This window comes from Silurus aristotelis (genome assembly GCF_946808225.1).
Source record: "Silurus aristotelis genome assembly, chromosome: 16".
In the NCBI taxonomy this organism is placed as follows: domain Eukaryota; kingdom Metazoa; phylum Chordata; class Actinopteri; order Siluriformes; family Siluridae; genus Silurus; species Silurus aristotelis.
In genome coordinates this window covers 917,605-937,264 of record NC_139589.1, presented here as the reverse complement: position 1 = coordinate 937,264, position 19,660 = coordinate 917,605, and the positions used below count along the sequence as shown (strand labels likewise).

Here is a 19,660-nt window from a genome sequence, read left to right as displayed (position 1 = left end):
ACAATAGAAACGGTTGTGGACATCACTGATGTGCTCCTGTATGTAAAATTAACTTCTGTTTGAAGAATTTGTTGGATTTCATACGGATTGTTTGCTACAAAACAGACCACCTGGGTCAGGTGCACAGTTCCTCCAGTGGAAATGTTCTTCAAAGCACAAGGCTACATGATTCGTGACAAACAGGTGAGTCAAAATGGAGTCCATTTTAAGACATTTTCTCCTATGTTTTTTATATAAGCAGCAAGATATATGATAAAGCACTGTGGAACACAGCTCATAGGTTCTGTAACATCATGTACACTTACTTTGGGAATTTTGGTTTATATCGGCCTCCTGTATGTGTCTGTTTAGGTCACATGATCTGTTCTGTATATATCATTCATATTCGGTTGCATCCTTAACACTTTATAATAATTGTAATAAATTATAAGTATCAATAATATCAACAGTGCTAATAGAGGAACAGCCTGCATGCAGACCTTTCAGTCATCTTCAGCAGACATCAGCAACGATGTGCCATACCTTTTAGATGCAGACTCTCCTCGAACACTATTATCTGAGTATTATGTATAAACAAATACCAGTTCCAGCTAACCTGATCTCCTGTGCTCCATAGAGACTGGGTGTAATTTCCTGTACAACAGCACTTCAGTTGGTTCAGTGAGGTAAGAACAGCCCAATCCAGGCTTGAATTATCAAAAGGAGACGAGAGAGAAGAGGAGGGGTTGGGTGGATGAAAGAAAGGAAGGATGGAAAAGGAAGCCAGATCGAAAACAGCGGGGTTAGATTAGTATGCCGTGGGGGAAATGCGGAAGGCGTGAGAATTCACCCTGAACACTTGGTGCTTTGGAGGCCAGCGTATTATTCCAACAAAAAACCTGACAACAGTATAGGCATGAAGGTAAATAAGCTGACACGGAGCTAGAGCCGAAAGGAATGAAGGACAGACACAGAGATAGAGAAAGAGAGAGAGAAAGAACGCACACACAGGCATGTGTCTGTTTGACTCGGGCTTTTGATAGTGTTGCCATGGCAACCGGGAGCCAATTTCCAGAGTGTCGTCATCACTATGAGTGCTCCTGTGGAAACGTAGAGATAAAAATAGATGCACAGGCAAGAAGAACAAAGGGCTATTTAAAAAAAAAACACACACACACAATGGAGGAAGTAAGAAAGAGGAAGTGTGGAGGCAGAATGAAGAAGGACAGATGGATGCTGACGAACCTGGTTTTAAAATGGAGGCTCTTTTTGATTGACGTGGCGTGCAGGCAAGGAAATCCCTCTGTTAGTGAGGTGTAGTTTAAAGCAACAGCGCCGTCTGGGCTGCATGAGGGCTTCCTCTCGGGCCTGCATCACACACACACACACACACACACACACACACACACACACACACACACACACACACACATGAATCTCTGTGCTGACCGATTAACATATTATGAATGTCTTCTCAGGAAAAGAAGCTATGCTATTAGCATTATACATGAGATTGAGGTCATGCAAATGTGCTCAATTCTTTATTAATCTGCAGTATATTTTTAGACTATATAAATATATCTCTTTATTTTGCACCCCTCCTATTTCCTGTAGGTTTCCTCCATCCATGAAATCCTGGACCGCTTTTTCGCCATCATTTTTTGCACCATGCCGATGATGGATCAGCCCTCTCGGGGCATGTGTCCCCCCCCCGAGGTATCCACTGTAATCACGTACAAGCCTCATACTCCCTTAGCATCAATGTCATTTAATTAAGCGTGAAGATCTGTAATTACAAATGTATGTGTGGATATTCTTCTTTGTTTTGTTCCCTGTTGTCCTCGTATTAAAGTTCTGCTGGCACTTCAGGATCTGGGCTCGATACAAAAGCGCTTGTATAAGAGTGTGTGTGTGTGTGTGTGTGTGTGTGTGTGTGTGTGTGTGTGTGTGTGTGTGTGTGTGTGTGTGTGTGTGTGTGTGTGTGTGTATACTTATTTTAAAAGAATAACCTATTTGCCTTTTTTTAGTCTACACACAGTAGAAGAGAAGAAGGCTAACGCTATGCACCGTCTGAATCTTGAAACTTTTTGGAGAACATTAGTGGAAAGTCAGATTACACCTCGTTACACACGAGCACATGGCCACACGATTCTTTTGCGTAAAATTAAATCACAGAACATTTACAAGTTAGATTTTTAATAGTTCGAAATTAATATATATATATATAATATTGTGTGTTGTGTTCAGGAGACCAAGTGGAAAGGGAGTAAGAGCAGGAACATTGGAGGTGGGTTTAAACTGTTCTATCATGGTGTGGATGGAAAGAGAAATGGTGTAGGGGTATTCTGAAGGAAGAGTACAGTAAGAGTGTAGTGGAGGTGAAGAGAGTTTCTGATAGGGTGATGAACGTGAAGCTGGAAGTTAAATGTGATGATAAATGTCATCAGTGTTTATGCTCCACAAGTGGGCTGTGAGATGGAGGAGAAGAAACAATTCTGGAGTGAGTAAGATGAAGTGGTAGAAGGTGAACCTAAGAATGAAAGATTGGTGATTGGGGCTGATTTTAATGGCCATGTTGGTGAAGGGAACAGAGGTAATGAGGAGGTGAGGTAGGTATTGGTAGGTGACTTCTATAATTATTTTAATGATAATGTCAATATTCAGACCCAAAAAAAGATCTATTGCTTTGTGTAGCGTCTTTGGAAGCCACATGACAAAAAAATTAACGACTCGGACCAGAGGACTCATGAGATGATCTGCCTAAATCTGTTTCCTGTACAAAACCTCTGGAGATTTTGCGATGAATTTAGTAGAAATTGAACGAATCGTTTATGAACGACAATCACTACTTTAGACATAAATGTTTATTCAGAAGCAGCAATGTCTAAGACAGAGGAGACATGACTCCCCAAGCCATTCATCTTCTCAATACAAAGGGGCTGGGCTCACAAACACACACACACACACACACACACACACACACACACACACACACAAACTCAAATGAATACACTCTGGTCCAGAAGGAGCGTTATTACGTTTCACTGTGTACTGCACTTTATATGGCTGAAAAAATGACAACTTGACTTTGACAGGAACGTTTACAGAGGTAAGTCATTAGCTAGCTGACTTAGCTTGATTAGCGTTAGCATTAGAATTTTGGATGTTTTCAGTATTAAGGCTCTGTAATAAACTTAAGATGTTACTTTGTGCTTTGGTAGAATTTGTTATCGTATCTCAGTCTGGATATAATGTGAGGTGGGAAGACAGTTATAAAGTAAGAAAAGCTAGCTAGAAAAAACTGTTATCTAGCCAACTAATATTGTATTGTTTTTTTTGTTTATATATATATATATTGTGGATGGATATGAGATCAGCCATTCGTTGCCTTGGCGTTTGGCTACAAAGAAGATCCTGTGATGGTAGATGCACTTTGGGGATGTGCCTCAGAGTCCAGAGTGAGGCAGCTGGCTGTTTTAGCATTGTGCTAATGGGATGCCCAAAAACCCATCTGCTGTTGTCCTCCACATGTTCCCCATCCCTCTATGCCCAACCTAAAGTTTCCAAAGGCCCACCTGGGTCTAACAGAAGCGCCTGGGCCAAAGCTAATGCTACGTATGTGTGTAAATTGTATGTCTATATATGGAAACATGGTCTCCATGTTCATGGGAAGAGACATGGAAAGAGCCACACGGGCAGGGATATGTTTTATTTAGTGTGTCTTTTTAAAAAAATGAGGGTTTTTGTTGTTGTTTTTGTTGTTTGGCATATCAAAGCAACGCTGTTGTTAATGCTGCTGAAATGCTCATTATTGGCCTCAATAATGGCGAGCAGAAATGCAATAAATTGTGCCTTTGGGGAGAAAATAGAACATATTAATTATGTACTGTTATAGTGACGGACATTATTTTTCAGCATGCTTTTTTAATCTTAGCATGTTCTGGTCGAATTAATATTCAGGGCAGTGCAGCAAAGGAAAATCCTTCGATTACACACACACACACACACACACACACACACACACACACACACACACACACACACACACAAATATATAAATATATCCTGTTTATTATAATATTTGTGTCTGTTATAGTTAATGCTGGAGAAATCGAGCAAAAAGAAACAATATCATAATTTTTTTTGTTGTATATACAGTATTAGAAACCATTCTTTTGACATTTAGGGCTATTGATTTTTTTTCTGACTTCTATTTTGTAAAATCAATTTTATAAGACAAACCCCCTTTAAAAATTATGATTTAATCCTCATTTATTTATTATAGTTCTTTGAGTTGTTCCCTGTACATTAATTAATTTCGGGGGTGATATTCAATCCAATAAAGGTCAGCAATTATATGAAGCTGTACAATGTAGTAAATTACATATTACGGAGGAGTAATAATAAATGCTGCTTTATGATTTATTACGATGCTAATAATATTAAGTGAAAGGTCATAACATAGATCATGTGTGTTATGACCTTTAGGTGTTAGCTAAGGAATTTTGATAAACATGGAGGTCTGGAGAGTTTGGGCCTTGTCGTGTATCTGAGTGAATTTACAGAGTGGACGTCCAAGACGCCTGGAGTTATGATGCTGGTCCTGATATGGGTGCTCTACTTTCTTTTCTTCAACATTAATAGACTCAATTCTCTCTCTCTCTCTCTCTCTCTCTCTCTCTCTCTCTCTCTCTCTCTCTCTCTCTCTCTCTCTCTCTCTCTCTCTCTCTCTCTTCGCAGCTTGATCCTGCATGAACACTGTCCCCTGCTGGTCGATCTTCTTCGCCCACGTGAAAGGAATAAATGATTGGAGGTTTGTAGGTTGGGTCTGAGGCTATAAACACACTGGCAGTTCAGATTCCAGCTGTTATTTAAAATAATTATGGCTTATCAATTAATCATCTTTCTGTTTTTGCCTGATTTCTATATTTAAAGAAATTATATTGTAAATATATTTATGATCTATTCTCTTTCACAAATTTATCGTAAATTCCTATACTGAATTCGTTATTTATAACATTACACATATTGATCTTTCTTTAGGATTAAAATCTCCAAGCTCTTGATTGCTTTTTTTTTTTTTTTTTTTTTTTACATCAGTGCAGTACCTCAGATGTCCTGCAGGGTGTCTCCAACATCCGTCCTCTGTCAGGAGAGCATCCATCACTCTCTCACCACCTCTAATTCTCTCTTCTCCTGGACACACACAATGTTTTGCAGGCACCTGGTCCTGGTATGTGAGTGAGAAAGAAGTAAAAATGTGGTGAAAAAAAGGTACAAGAAAGAAGAGTTCAGGAGCTAAAGCTGTGTATAAGAGTTAAGAAACGATAGGAAAATATAGACACGTCAAAATATTCTTAAGTCCATTAGGACGAATGATTACTAAACTGTCTGACCACAGGCAAGAGACCAAAATCCTTCGTCCAGCTTGAAATGAAATACACACCAAGGACACCAAGTGCCGAAGGGGATGTGCAGCACTGATTAAAGAGGTGGTGGTGGCGGTGGTGGTGGTGATGGGGGGGGGGGGGGGGTGGCAGCACAAAGTAGGAAAGAGAAAATAAACAGGTTCAGGTGCTAAAGACAAGAACTCAAACTGTGCTGCAGGAATAAGGATGTTACTTGAAATGCACTCCTGAGCAGCTGTACAAAGCACACTGAATACTCAGCAATTTCCCTACAGATACAGGAATAAATACTCAGCAAACATTTAACATCACTAGATGGCCTTTATTCTAACGTCAACCAAGATTTTTCACTCGATAATTTCCAGTTTTAAGTCAAATCAACGCCACACCTACTGTAGTCACACCTGCTTTATATTTCCTTTTTGATGTGCCTCTTTAATTCTATTGAGATTCTGTATAGGCAAAAGATACTGTATATTGTGTCAGACACCTGAACATAAGATTTATATTTGATTCGATTTATATTTTCATTCCACATTTAGTCTCAGTTTTCTGCCTTATTCTTATATATATATATATACGTTTTTTTTATATTATTATTTTTTTCTATAATTTATACTTGATACTTTTATTCTACATGTTTATCACCGTCAATGGATTCAAATATTTAATTCTGATTATTCACATGATTGTCATGAGTTAACCCGTAATTAATCACAAACTAATCTCAAAATCTGTTTTAAATGTACCTTAAACTAATAATTTTCAGGTTTTTAATACTCTAACCTGGACAAATATGGATGCTTTATGCAAATGTATGTTTATTATTGGTGAAACCGAACTCAACACAGAGCATGAAGACTAGACATAGGTATCAAAGGTCATAGATGTTTTTCAAAAAACTTGTTCATGCCTATTAGACACATGAAAAAAATAACATAGGAATTCCATTACATCTCTTTTTCTTTGCACTGAACCAGTTGCTCAAACAGAGCAGCTCGTAAAAATATTCTTGTAAATGTTTTAAAGTAATTGTTGTGTTTTAAATTACGTTAATCATCAGGACACCAAACTGAACTTTTGCTATGTTTCCTCACGGACGGTTTTAATTGCCGGATTCGTGCATCATGGCATTTTTTTTCTTGCTTGATTTGAAGTAAGTAAAAAAAAAGGACGTTGTGAATAAATGTGTTGCATTGAAAGTTTTTATTTTGCATGTATTGATTTTATATTTATTTATATATTTTTTAAAACAGTCAAACAGAAATTCGTTAATTAATAAAATAAGTGCTGTTATTAACATGTTGATTTTTACAGCCCTAATTTGTATTTATTTTATTTTTTATATTCTATTTCTATATACGTTAGGTTGAACAGTTGTAATAAGCATTTTACTACATGTTGTACTTTGTATTAATGTGTACGTGACAAAAAATATATTTAAATTAAATTTGTGGATTTATTTATCCACAAAGGTGTTGATAAAGTCAGGGTGTGGTTTAGGCTTTCAACTTTGGATCTAAGGGTTGTGAGTTCAAATCCCAGCCAAACACCAAGCTGCACTTCTTGGGCCCCTGCACAAGGCCCTTAAACACATCGCTGCTCAGTTGTATAAACAAGATAAATGTAAGTCGCTATGGATAAGGGCGTCTGCTAAATGCCATGAATGTAAATATAATGTAAAAATTTTGTACCTTTAACTTTGTCCTAACAGTTTGGGGAAGAAACACATTTGGCTCTATGGAAAAGTCCGATAGTGTATCTAACTCTGACCCATGCTTATTAAACAAACCAGAACGGATCTGCTCTATTTCTGACTCGTTTTACACCCTTCTATTTTGTCCTATGCAAATTCACCGCCTGGAAACACAAAAATCCTTGTCTACAGTTCAAGCGAATGGCAAGTAGCACAGAATCAGTCACAACACTGATATATTACATCTGTAAACACGTCAAAATCATTATTAATATTGATTTCTCTGAATAAGGATTGTAATAAAACAAGCTCTCGGTTTTTTCCATCTCACATGCCTTATGGGCATCAGACTGAGGGAGCAGACTATAAAAAAGTCCATTGCATATATCCTTGATTATTTTACACACTCATAAAAAAATCATGTCTGACATTAATGAACAAGATTCCAGGATTTCACCGTTCTCGCCCGCAGGAGCACACGGAAAGAGTTCTACGCTGAAGTCAGAAAAGAGCCTCCGAGTGATCGAACTGGCTTCACAATTGAAATGTCACTCAGGCCTGTGGACCTTAAAAGGATGATTGCCTGCATTGATTGTATTGACTGATTGATCATGTGGCGCTGACGTGTATCATGGCGTATCAATCGTTTTGAGCGAGCAGACAACTTTATTTATTATGTGGACAGACTGAAAGATTCTTGAGTTTAATTGCATGCCATTTAATTAAACCATTTTGTTATTTTTGTTGGCACCAAACACCCTGATGTGATAACTAATTGAAAGTTGTTGTTTTTTAAGCGACACTTCTAATCCTGAAAAGGTTTCTCTGTGAGGAACACTGATTTAAATCAGTTATTTTAAGAAAGAGCCTTTTTTTTTTTTATTTTTTTTTTTTACTTATAACTATTTTACTTTTTCTTGTTTTACTTGCACACTACAGCGCAGTGAAGTTCTTTCTTTACATATTCCAACTTCAGAGAGGGTTAAGTGCCTTGCCCCAGGGGCAACTTGGAAGTGTTGGAGCTTAAACCTCTTACCTTCTGGTCAGTAACCCAGAGCCTTAACCATTGAGCCACCACTCCTCTAAAGAACATAGTGAGCTGTAATTAATTAATCATCGCCTCTACTATCGATAAAACAAATGATAACGTTAACTGCTTACTGAACTAACCACACACACACACACACACACACACACACACACACACACACACACAGATCAGGCATAAAATTATGACATTATAACATTATGAGCGGTGAAGTGAAGAACACTGATGATCTCTTCATCATGGCACCTGTTAGTGGTTTTGACCTCAAAGTTGATGTTAGAAGCGGGAAAAATGTGCGAGCGTAAGGATTTGAGTGAGTTTAACAAATTGTGACGTCTAGACGACTCGGTCAGAACGTCTCCAAAACTGCAGCTCTTGTAGGATGTTTCTGGTCTGCAGTGATCAGAATCTATCTAAAGTGCTCCAAGAAAGGAACAGCCATGAACTGGCGACAGGGTCGTGGGGGACGAGGATCATTGATGCACGTGGGAAGCGAAGGCTGGTCCTTGTGGTCTGATCCAACAGACGAGCTCCTGTAGCTCAAACTGCTGAAGAAGTTCATGCTGTTATTTACTATGAGTTATGACTGTTTTAGCAGTAAAAGCAGACCAACCCAATATAAGGCAGGTGGCGATAATGTTATGGCTGATCGGTGAGTATAAAAATATATATTTAAATATATATATATATATGTGATGTTGGACTTCTGATCAGATGGTTGTGTCGCTTTTCGACGTAGAGAGATTTATTTATATTTTTTTAAGGTGTTTTATAATGTCTGGTTGAACTGGTATTGGGATTCTTTTGCACAGTATGAATGTGTGATAGTCCAGTGAACCACATGAGATTCTCTACATGAGATTCTTCATGACTTCATGAATCTTCAGAACATTCCAGTTGAAATGCAACACCTGCACGCTCTCAGGAAAAGTGCAATCCAGATCAAAACGCACCTCATGTCTTTATATTCCCCCGCATGCGATCCAGCCACTTTCAATTTAATAACACGGGTTTGGCAAGCCAAAATCTACTAATCTAATAGAAACTAATTACTTGGTGTGACTTAATGAAAAATGAAGACCGCTTTGAGATAAAAATCCTCATCTCACATGCAAACATCGTTATTTGAACATATTTTAAAAAAGATGTGAATGCGTACATTTCCTGGTTGATATGTTCATTGATATATTCATAATTCATTCACTTGTGATCACAGGCTGTCATCCTGACCTTGCAGAGTGAGTTTAGTTGGCATCTTGTCTCAGCAAAGGAAATTGGGTGACATGACAGCTGCTGGAACGATTCCTCCACCTTCCACCTAATTATCTCTGCTTCCGCTGTGGGTCAATTTCACGAGTGGGGTCATAAACGTCTACGGCGGTCCCTGCCTGCATATTCGTAGATGACGGCTAATACTTTTTGATATTCTCTTTTAATAGGATTTACATGAGAAATGATAGAAGCTGTTGTGTGAAAGTTCTACCGGTGCCGAAGTTGTCATGTCCTATAAGCACTACATCCTACTACAGCTAAATTTCCATGCATGCTCAAGGACCTTTTATTTAATGAGCTGACAAATGGCATTCTATAAGTGTCTATTACAGAGGAAACGGCTGCACAGAGAATGCTACGAGCACAGATTGAGCGGTGAACTTGAACTTTTTATTACTTTCGGTCACACTTTGTTGAGTGGTACATTATAACTTCAAGAAAGAGGTTTTAAAAAAAGTGTGTTTCCAGAATGCTTAAAAACACATTTAACTTCCTACAGAGAGACAAGAAGGAATATAAATAGGCAATTAGAAACCAGGTACGGGTGTGTTGCTGTACAGTATCTACCGTTCTATACCAGCTTTTCGAAAATGTCACTGTCAGACATTCATAGGTGGTTTTGACAGATAATATATGTAATATATGTTTGCTAGGGATAATAAGACTACTTTTTCAACTTTTTGCTCTGATATCTAGTAAGTTCACGACCAGGCTCATTGGACTTGGGATCGATGAGACGATAGAAGCTCAGTGTTTTAGATGTTGGACGTCTGATCAGTAGGTCATGAGTATAAATCCCAGTTTAACCAAGCTACCACTGCTGTGCACCTGAGAAAGGCCCATAATCATCAACTGCTCTGTGTTTAAATGATACAAATGTAAGTCACCTTGAATCAGGCCACCTGCCAAATTACATGTAAATGATGCCATTACTTAATTAAAATGTTTTTTTCTGTGTGATTTTAAAGTCTGTTAGGTTTTTGAAAGCCATCAATATTAATTTGACATAATCTGCGATGTTACATCAAACTTTTAACAATATAATCTGTCACATAACATTCGAACTGTTAAATAATGTTTTTACATTCCACTTTATAAAGCAAGAGAACGTTGACATTTTTCCCCTTGAGCCTGTTTCTCTTTCCTCTTTGGCTGATCGACTTTTCCTGCTTTTGAAAACAATTCTTTCAGCAGGTACAGATAAAGAAGTGATCCTGAAATACATAACAGAGTGACGGAATGCTGACTTGTTCGTATGATGAACGGGCCAGGGCAAATAACGAAAAAGTTCCTATTCCCGTTAAAGGAACATTAAACTTAGTCATAAAAATCCCAGGTAGGATCATTATTTTAAAGTGAGAATAGTTTCTTTTGACAACACAGGTATCAAAAGTGACATTATTTTAGCAGCGGTCCACACATTCTTACCTTCTGCTATTGGCATCACATTCATGACTTTGTGTTACTGAAACACCCTCCATAGTAAACAATAACAAGACCTCAAGTTGTAATTATGGCATTGTATTACTTTGTATTATTAACTATTAATTACGATATTTTTTGCTAGGACTTTCTGATAGGCCTTGCTGCAGAACCTAAAGTCCAGGGGGTGGAGCTGGACCCGCTCCAATTCAATTTATAACCCTAAACTTGACCCATGAGACTCTAAATAACACAGAACAACTGACCCTGAGTTATTCTCACCCCCTGGTCTAATGACTATTAATTTAACCTCCACCCAAATAGGAGGAGCTGCATCAAGCCTAACTCCAACCTGCTGAAGTTTTTTTCTGCATTGAGAAGTAGGACGACCTAAAAATCCCAAATTATGGGAAAATTCTTTCCCAAAATAGTTGGAATTTCCAGTCTAGGGGTCACAACCACACTGACATGACTAAGACTCCTTTAAATCAAACCAGCCACAATCCTTTTCACTATTCTGACACGCTACAATAGTGTAGGACCACCTGAACTAGTTTCTCAACAGCATCAATTGAGTCTTAGAGAAGTCATAAGCGTGACAGTCGTGAGGAAAAAAAAATTTCATAGCTCAGAGGCGCAGTAGAAATGTATAATCCATAAACAATTTGCTTCAAACATTGCATACTATTGCACACTAGTCTCAGGAAAAAGCACTAAATATTGAATACCAAGTAGACAAACAGCAGCACTGGGTGCGAGTAATAAGGTTATACCGCATTAGTTATATCACCCTCATTACAAATCTTCTTGATTTTGTCTCAAACGTTATCCGTAAGTTGACCTGATCTGAATTTTTGACTGCATTTATTCCTCACAGGGTTGTTCATGAGACCGTTGATTAGTCCAATCAGTCAGTGATGGACTGCATTTACCAATTACATCCATCAAGGGGATTCGTTTTTGCAGCACTCAGACTCTAATCTGATCTCATTTTTGCCCGGAGCCGTATACAGTTCCCTCTACGACAGCAGACTCAATCAATGCACTTTTCCTCCACATTGCCACAAGCGACACTCTCTTGGCTCCACCCGCGATCTCACTGCTGGAAAGGGGTCACTTATTCATGCCATTTAATCTTTCCTCTCTGCTTTTAATTGTCCAGAATTCTTTTCTTTGCAATCCATTATCATCCCGAGGCATGTTAGATGCTTTGTGGTGACACAGCGTTAGGGCGTAAGGGACAATCATGACAATTTAACAGGGCTTGTGGATGGCACATTATGACACATCCAGGTTATGACATACTTTTTCACTGAGTTTTGACAGTTATGGAGTTTACTTTTACCCAGTAAGGAATTACACACCGACACAGAAAGACCTCGTATTTCCCCACTGTTAGTTATGTGGGCCGATCGTCTCGGCACTTCTGGGACTCCTCATCAGAGAGATTGTTTCACTGCACACTGGCCTGGCCTTTCCTTTCCTTTCCTTTCCTCATACCATGTTTTCTCCACTTTTCTTTTTTTTCCCTACTAATCCATGCTTCGATTGTTGTGTCCTCTTTTGGAGTTGAGTGAACTATAAAAGTTTTAACCATTTCCACTAAATCCACCTGACAATGCTCGCTGAACTGAACCTATATCCCAGTTATATTTGTTATCAAAGGCATATTATTATGTAACGTATAAAAGTTGCCACAGGACTGTTTATTGTCGTTTAAGTGATTTATGACCAAAAAAATTATAAAAACTTTTCATTCATGGGTTCCTGAAACAAATATGTGGTTAAACTGCTGAACTGAAAAGAATCCAGAATATTTTACATCTAACTAATGTGAATGTCATTGGCGGAGGCATGGTTGTCAGTTATGGCAAATGGCAATAAATTATTTATTCTTCAGAAATTCTGCATATCACTCAGGTTGGGAGAAAACAGCTTGGAGCAGCAGAGTGTATGCTGAGATCAGATTTTCCTACATGGCTTTGCAAATTAATTATAAACCACTACCAATAATTTTTTATTTTAAACTGTATTTTCTGCATCTTGTGTTCTTGAATAAATAATGTTGAATATGTATTTGAATATGTTTAAGTGCATTCTGCTGAAAACACTAGAAGAAAAACCTTATTTATTCAGACTATCGAAAGAAAGAATTATCATGTTGTTTCTGCTACAAAAGTGATCACACTTAAAGAGCACTGATGTTTTTTATATTTTGGTCGGTTGGGATCTATTAGAAAGATAATTATTCACATTTCACAAATATATGCAGATGTTTCATGGATTTCTTTAATTTCCAGATGTAGTGTGGTTTCTTGTACCATTTATCTCCATATAGTATATTATTGCACCTAGTGGTTAGAAATGGTACTGCAACACGTGCTAGCAAATGGGCACAGGGATCGCTCTGCCCCGTGCTCACGTTTATTGGCAAATTTAAAGCTTTAAAGTAAATTCTCAAAAAGACAAATTTGAAAGCAAATCATCAAAATGAAATCAAAAATTGTATTGTGTTTGTGAAATTTTGGGTTAATTTGTATTTTTTATTTTAGGAGCTAACATTTTGCTGTTGTGTAAAATCTAATCTAAAATGAGAACTCTAAGCATGGACCCCTCAACCGCTCCTGAGAGTTAGTTGTGCGATACAATACAATACAGTAAAATGTTACACTTTATTTGTAAGTGTAATATTAAATTACAGTATGAATAATGAGCACTATAGCTACTGTGTTCCAACATATATTTTGTATAAAGTTTTAAGAAAAGCCACACCTCCTGTATGGCCTTAAACCGATTGCATGTGCTTTAGGATCACACGTGATTAATGATCCTGTGAAGCTATTTCTCAAAAATCTGACTGCAATATATATTATACAGGGAAGAGAAAAATGGGAGGATGTGTAAAGTTGGGTGTGTGGGGAAAGCAGTGTCTTTATATTATTCTATGTTGTCATGAAACTGTGGGAGAGTATTTATTATCAAAAAGAGTTTATGCTTCACTGAGAACATTTAATTCGGAAATTTAAATTGCTGCTTATTCAGCATGTTGCTCTAAATGCCTGGTTCAAATCATCTAAAGACATTATATATACAGTACACCACTCACATTTTAGCAACTATTTTAGTATAATCTTCTCAAGGGACAATACTATAGAAATAAAACTTGGATATATTGGAGTAGTCAGTGTGCAGCTTAATGTTCTTTGAAAATATCCCAACATACAGTCATTACTGTCTAAATAACTGGCAACAAAAGAAAATACATCCTAAGTGATAACAGCTGTACGTCGTGTAAACATGCAAAGTCACATTTCCTATTCATCATGTTTATGTTTTTGTCTGTTTGTCAGAACCATAGAAATTTGTGTATCTTGTATTAGAGCAGTGAAAATTTGGAGCTTTGAGTCCAATTCTCTCATAATGACCACTGGATGTTCAACATGGACCTCATGGTAAAGAATCTCTGAGGATTTGAGAATTAGAATTGTTGCTCTCCACAAAGATGCCGAGGCTGTAAGAAGATCTGTGACGCATGAGTGCTGCTACATTGCTTTAGAGGTTGCAGAAGCAGAAGGTCCACTAGTCAGTCCGTACAGCACACACTGCAACAAGTAGGTTTGCAGGCCACCGTCCCAGAAGGAGCCTCTTCTAAAACTGGCTCACAAGAAAACCCTCAGACAGATTTCTGAAGAAAACCTGTCCAATTAATTATTGGAACCATGTCCTGTGGTCTGATGAGACTGGAGATAAATTTGTTTGGATCAGATGGTGTCCAGCATGTGTGGCAACACCCTGGTGAGGAGCACCAAGAAAACTTGCCTACAGTCAAGAATGGTGGTGGAAGCATCATGATCTAGGGCTGCATGAGTGCAGGTGGTACTGGGAAGCTGCAGTTCACTGAGGGAAACATGGATTCCAACATTTACTGTTACATAATGAAAGAAGAACATGATGCCCTCCCTTCAAAAAGCAGCCCAAACAGCAGTTTTTCAACCTGATAATGACCCCAAACAAATCGGCAAGATGAAACGGCCTTGATGAGGAAGCTGAAGGTGAAGGAGTGGCCAAGTATGTCTCCAGACCTGAACACTATTGAACACCCGAGGAGATCCTGAAGCAGAAGGTGGAGAAGCTCCGTGTGTCCAACATCCAGCAGCTTAATGATGTCATTATAGAGGAGTGGAAGAGGATCCCAGCAACAACCTGTGCAGCGCTGGTGAATACCATGCCCAGAAGGATTAAGGAAGTGCTACATAACACTGGTGCTTACCGAAAATATTGACACTTTGGACACAGTTTTGGCATGTTCACTGAGGGTGCACTCACTTTTAGACAGTAATGGCTGTATGTTGAGTTCTTTTTAGAGGACAATAGATCTGTACTTATATTCAAGCTGCACATTGACTAATCTAAATATATTCAAGTTTTATTTCTATAGTATTGTCTCTTGAGAACATATACTAAAATGTTTTTTTAAATGTGAGGGGTGCACTTAATTTTGTGAGATACTGTATATATCTCATAAGGCATATACTTACAGTACATTTCTGTAGAAGCTTATACTGTAGGACTCACTCCCAGTGTGTTTCTACACACAGTTTCGTATTCAAACTGCATTATGGTTATATGATCTTGTGAAAAATCACAGGTGAGATGAGAGATCAGCTGTAAGCTTCTGATTCTGCACTGGTCTGCAAGGAGGAAAGGAATATTTTAGGGATAATCATAAACATAATAACAGAGACTATGATTAGGGCAGAGAGGGAAAAAATGAAAACTGTAAATAACAAAAGAAAATTCAATGAAGGCCAAAAATAATTGGAAATCATCTTGTGTTTTGTGACCTTCTGGTAATCTCAGGGTGAATTCACAAAGGTCCCCGGCTTAATCATAAGCCATGTGGAATACAGAAGAAAGACAGAGAAGAAGCGCAGACTTTCCGGTCTAATTTTCCTTTTGCGGTGTTTAATGACATTATTATTACTGTGGCATATAGTGTGGGAATTTAAGTGTGTGTGCCATATGGTGTATTTATTTTAACATGTGCTATATTCGAGTGTATGTGTGTATGAAATATGTGTCGGTGCATCACTGTCAATATTTGCATACTGATCTGTATCTGCACTTGTTTCTGCGTATGCCAGGATGTCTTTTTTTTTTTTTTTTCTTATGGAGTGTGGGGAAGAGAAAGCAGACAGCAACAAGCCAGGAGCAGTAAATCCCAACAAAAAGAAAGCCAAAATCCGGGCTATCTTGAAGGACTGCAGCGAGAAACAATTTGCATAAGCTTCTCTTTCATCTGAGGGAGGCAGAGCAGAAGTTTTAGGAGTTCTCTGCTTTATTTCAGCTTTTTAAACGTGTTCACCATTTTAGTTAGCAGAGAAAAGATTCTTGTACCTTTTACTCTGCGGTTCATGCACTCTTTTTCACTTCCTTTATGTCCTTCCACACACACAGTTGTTTTCTAGGAAATGATGGCACTTCTTTTACCTGACATGCTAACTGAGCCAAAGGGTGTCTAGCTGTGCCCCAATGGAGTTATCTTTATGAAATTGCCACTACTTTTCATGGTGGCTTAGTTTAAATGAGGAGAGAACAGCCCTTTGTCAGTATGCTGTGGTGTAACTGCGTGGTTGCTGAAGTGGCTCATTAGATCCAGCCCTAGAGTTTGAAGAGAAGGAAGCCTAATAGCATCTCACATGGACTTGGCCACTAATCACCTAATTTATGGTGAAAAGTTCTTGGGCAATTTTTCTTGTTAAACAATTCTGGTTTCGTCATCGGCGGGTCTCATTAGCTCCTATTTTATAGTTATTAATTTGTGTGCAAATTTAGATGCATGCAATATATATATATTATGTACTGTGTGTGTGTGTGTGTGTGTGTGTGTATATATATATATATATATATATATATATATATATATATATATATATATATATATATATATACACACCAAAATTTCTGGACTATACTGCGCACCCATATATAAGCCGCACCCACTGAATTTGACAAAGATTTTTATTTTGAACATAAATAAGCCGCACCTGTCAATAAGCCACTGTCTACATTGAAACTAATGAACTTTACACAGGCTTTAATGAAAGACAGTGTCTGTTACACGGTGTAACGGGTCAAATATGTTGCGCTTCCTTTAGGAGTATAGCGGCATTTTGGGAATAGCCTGTCACTGCATTTTTCCGCTATTACTGCATGTGTGGTGACCGAGGAATATGTCCTTATTGTCATTATTATGTCATTATTTTCTGATGAGTTTCTTTGACTAACCCGTAACGCTGTTGCCAAGAAAAATAAAAAAGCACGAGTTTTGGAAACCTGTTTGTGCTTATATGATTTCTGTTGTAACTGGAGTTAGTGAGCTCTTCCTTCACCCAGACTCAACACGTTACAACGGCTTGTATCTGAACAGTAGCCAACCAAGAAAGTCATTGTTTACTGTCTTCCTCCTTCCTTTCACAACTATTTCTCTCGGGAGTTTATCTTTTGGCATCGTCGTGCGTTTAAGAAAAACTTTTTTTCTCCCGAAGCCGTGCAGCTCAGAACACAGGTGAGGTGCGTTTTTCCGTTTCTGTTCGGAAATTTCATTGGTCTAATGTTATGGGGTTCAGTTTTTTGGCTTGAAGTTTGTGAAACCGGGAAAAACCCAGGAAAAATTCATAAATAAGCCGCTTCGTTGTTTAAGCCGCGGCGTTCAAAACGTAGCGGCTTATGAAAAAAAATAAATAAAAAAAAGTAGCAGCTTATAGTCCAAAAAATACAGTGTATATATATATATATATATATATATATATATATATATATATATATATATATATATATATATATATATATATATATATATAGGTAGTCGTCAGCTTACGACCTATGCAACTTACGACTTTACGACCACAATCTCTAGGTGCGGCGTACGTTATTTTTTTACCAGCTTCCTGCATAATTTCACAGTACTGTACATATAGCCTACTTTACTTACGACCAAATCGTGTTACGACCGATCTGTCGGTCCCAATCGTGGTCGTAAGTCGACGACTACCTGTATATATATTCCGGCTCATTATGGAGCATTTGTTTAAAGCACACAACATTATAAACATGTACAGAGCTTGTCCAAAGTGTGAAAACATCTAGTCTTTATGGTTTTTGAGAAACACATGCAGGTCCACTTCATTTTCACAAAAAAATCCACCTCTGGCATGAATAACAGCTTTACACACTCTCTTTCATATATTCAGCTGAAATACTTTGCCATGCCTCTTTTAAAACTCGCCAGAGATGTTCTTCACTAGTTGGAGCTTTCATTCTTGTGATCCAGTTCATCCCAAAGCAGTTCAATAGGATTTAGGTTGCGGTGACTGGGCAGGTGGTTCCATGTTAGATATCACTACAGATGACTTTTTGCTCTCTAAATAACACTTACAGAACTTTGTAACTTTTGCATGTTGCTAACAAAAGAAATATTCATGTGTCTCAAAAAATGATAAAAGACTAGTTTTTTTTCCACACTTTTACTGGCACTGTACATTTATTTAATTTATTTTATGAGTCATTTTCCCCAAAATCTTAGTATATTCTTTAATAATAAATTCTTAGGATTAATAATAATGCAAATAATTCATTAAGAATTATTAATCATTGTCAAGTAGCACAGTAGTCATGCATGATCATAAATCATGAATATTTATATGCATACTATGATCCTGTTGGGTCGCACAGACAAGAGTCAAAACTCAAAACACAATCTGGTATCAAACACCAGAATTAAAGGGATAATTCAGAACATTATTCAAACAAAACAGGCAAAACATGTAGAGCCCTTCAGATTGCATGCAGCCAGAGAATTGGCAAGACTTTGCAATAGAACTCCTACTAAAAACTCTTAGCTTATATATGTGGAGAAATTGGGAAACAGGATATTTGGGTCAGGGATTGCGTTAGAACTCAGAAAAGCATGATGCCTGCTGATGGTAATGTCCTATATGTCTTAATCAGCAGTAATAATGTTAGGACCACTGCCATGTTTCTAATATATTTCTTGAACTTTAATCATGATATTAATCTTAGAGCAGGTTCATTTATTTCATAATAAATAATTCTTACAGAATCTGACAGATTCTCCATCAACGTCTTTATCGGGAGAAAAAACCTGCCTCTCGCCTAGATCTCGTTTTAGATAGACGTAAATGTTTTTTCTGCAATAACTGTCTACAGTTGTAAATGCCAAGCATGGAAGAAGTGGTGATGTAAAAATATTTAATTCATTCCATTTGATTTATAACAATGTAACATCTTATGGAACTAATAAGCAATGCACATCAAGTGCAAGGCATGCCCTCAAACCAGGACCATACCATGATGATTAATCTCAATGAATGTACTGTGTATAGTAATTATCTTGCTTGTTTTACAAGAAATAGAAGTAATCTTTTAATACGACTAATACTTAAGTGTGATTAATTATTGTTTAGTCAAAGCATCTCTTTAAATTGATTAATGATCTTAACTGCAATCAACAGTAACTTATAACAATAGATTTTACAACAACATGGCCTCAAACTAAATTCATTCAAGAGGTTTTCACATGTATGCTACTGGCTACTCTACTATCTAATGGATTTTTAGAGTTACCCAAAACATACAGTTGAGAGATGACAACATTCAGCATTCATCCCCTCTCAGTCTATTCCAAGTATATATACATATATATATACACTTAATTACACAAAAGTATTGGGACACCTGATTTTTCCAGCCATATGTTCTTCCCCAAACTGTTAGAACAAAGGTGGAGGCAGGAAATATAGTATTATAGGAGTA

General features: G+C 37.6%; 1 long non-coding RNA gene across 1 annotated transcript; it reads right to left on the bottom strand.

Annotated features, from left to right (window-relative positions):
• Positions 1-934: 934 nt before the first annotated feature.
• On the bottom strand, positions 935-5,805 carry LOC310739490. Its single transcript, XR_014537404.1, has 3 exons — positions 5,088-5,805; positions 1,225-1,347; positions 935-1,079 (listed from the first exon to the last, which is right to left on the bottom strand). It is a non-coding gene; the product is annotated as an uncharacterized lncRNA (long non-coding RNA).
• Between the last annotated feature and the right edge of the window lie 13,855 nt (positions 5,806-19,660).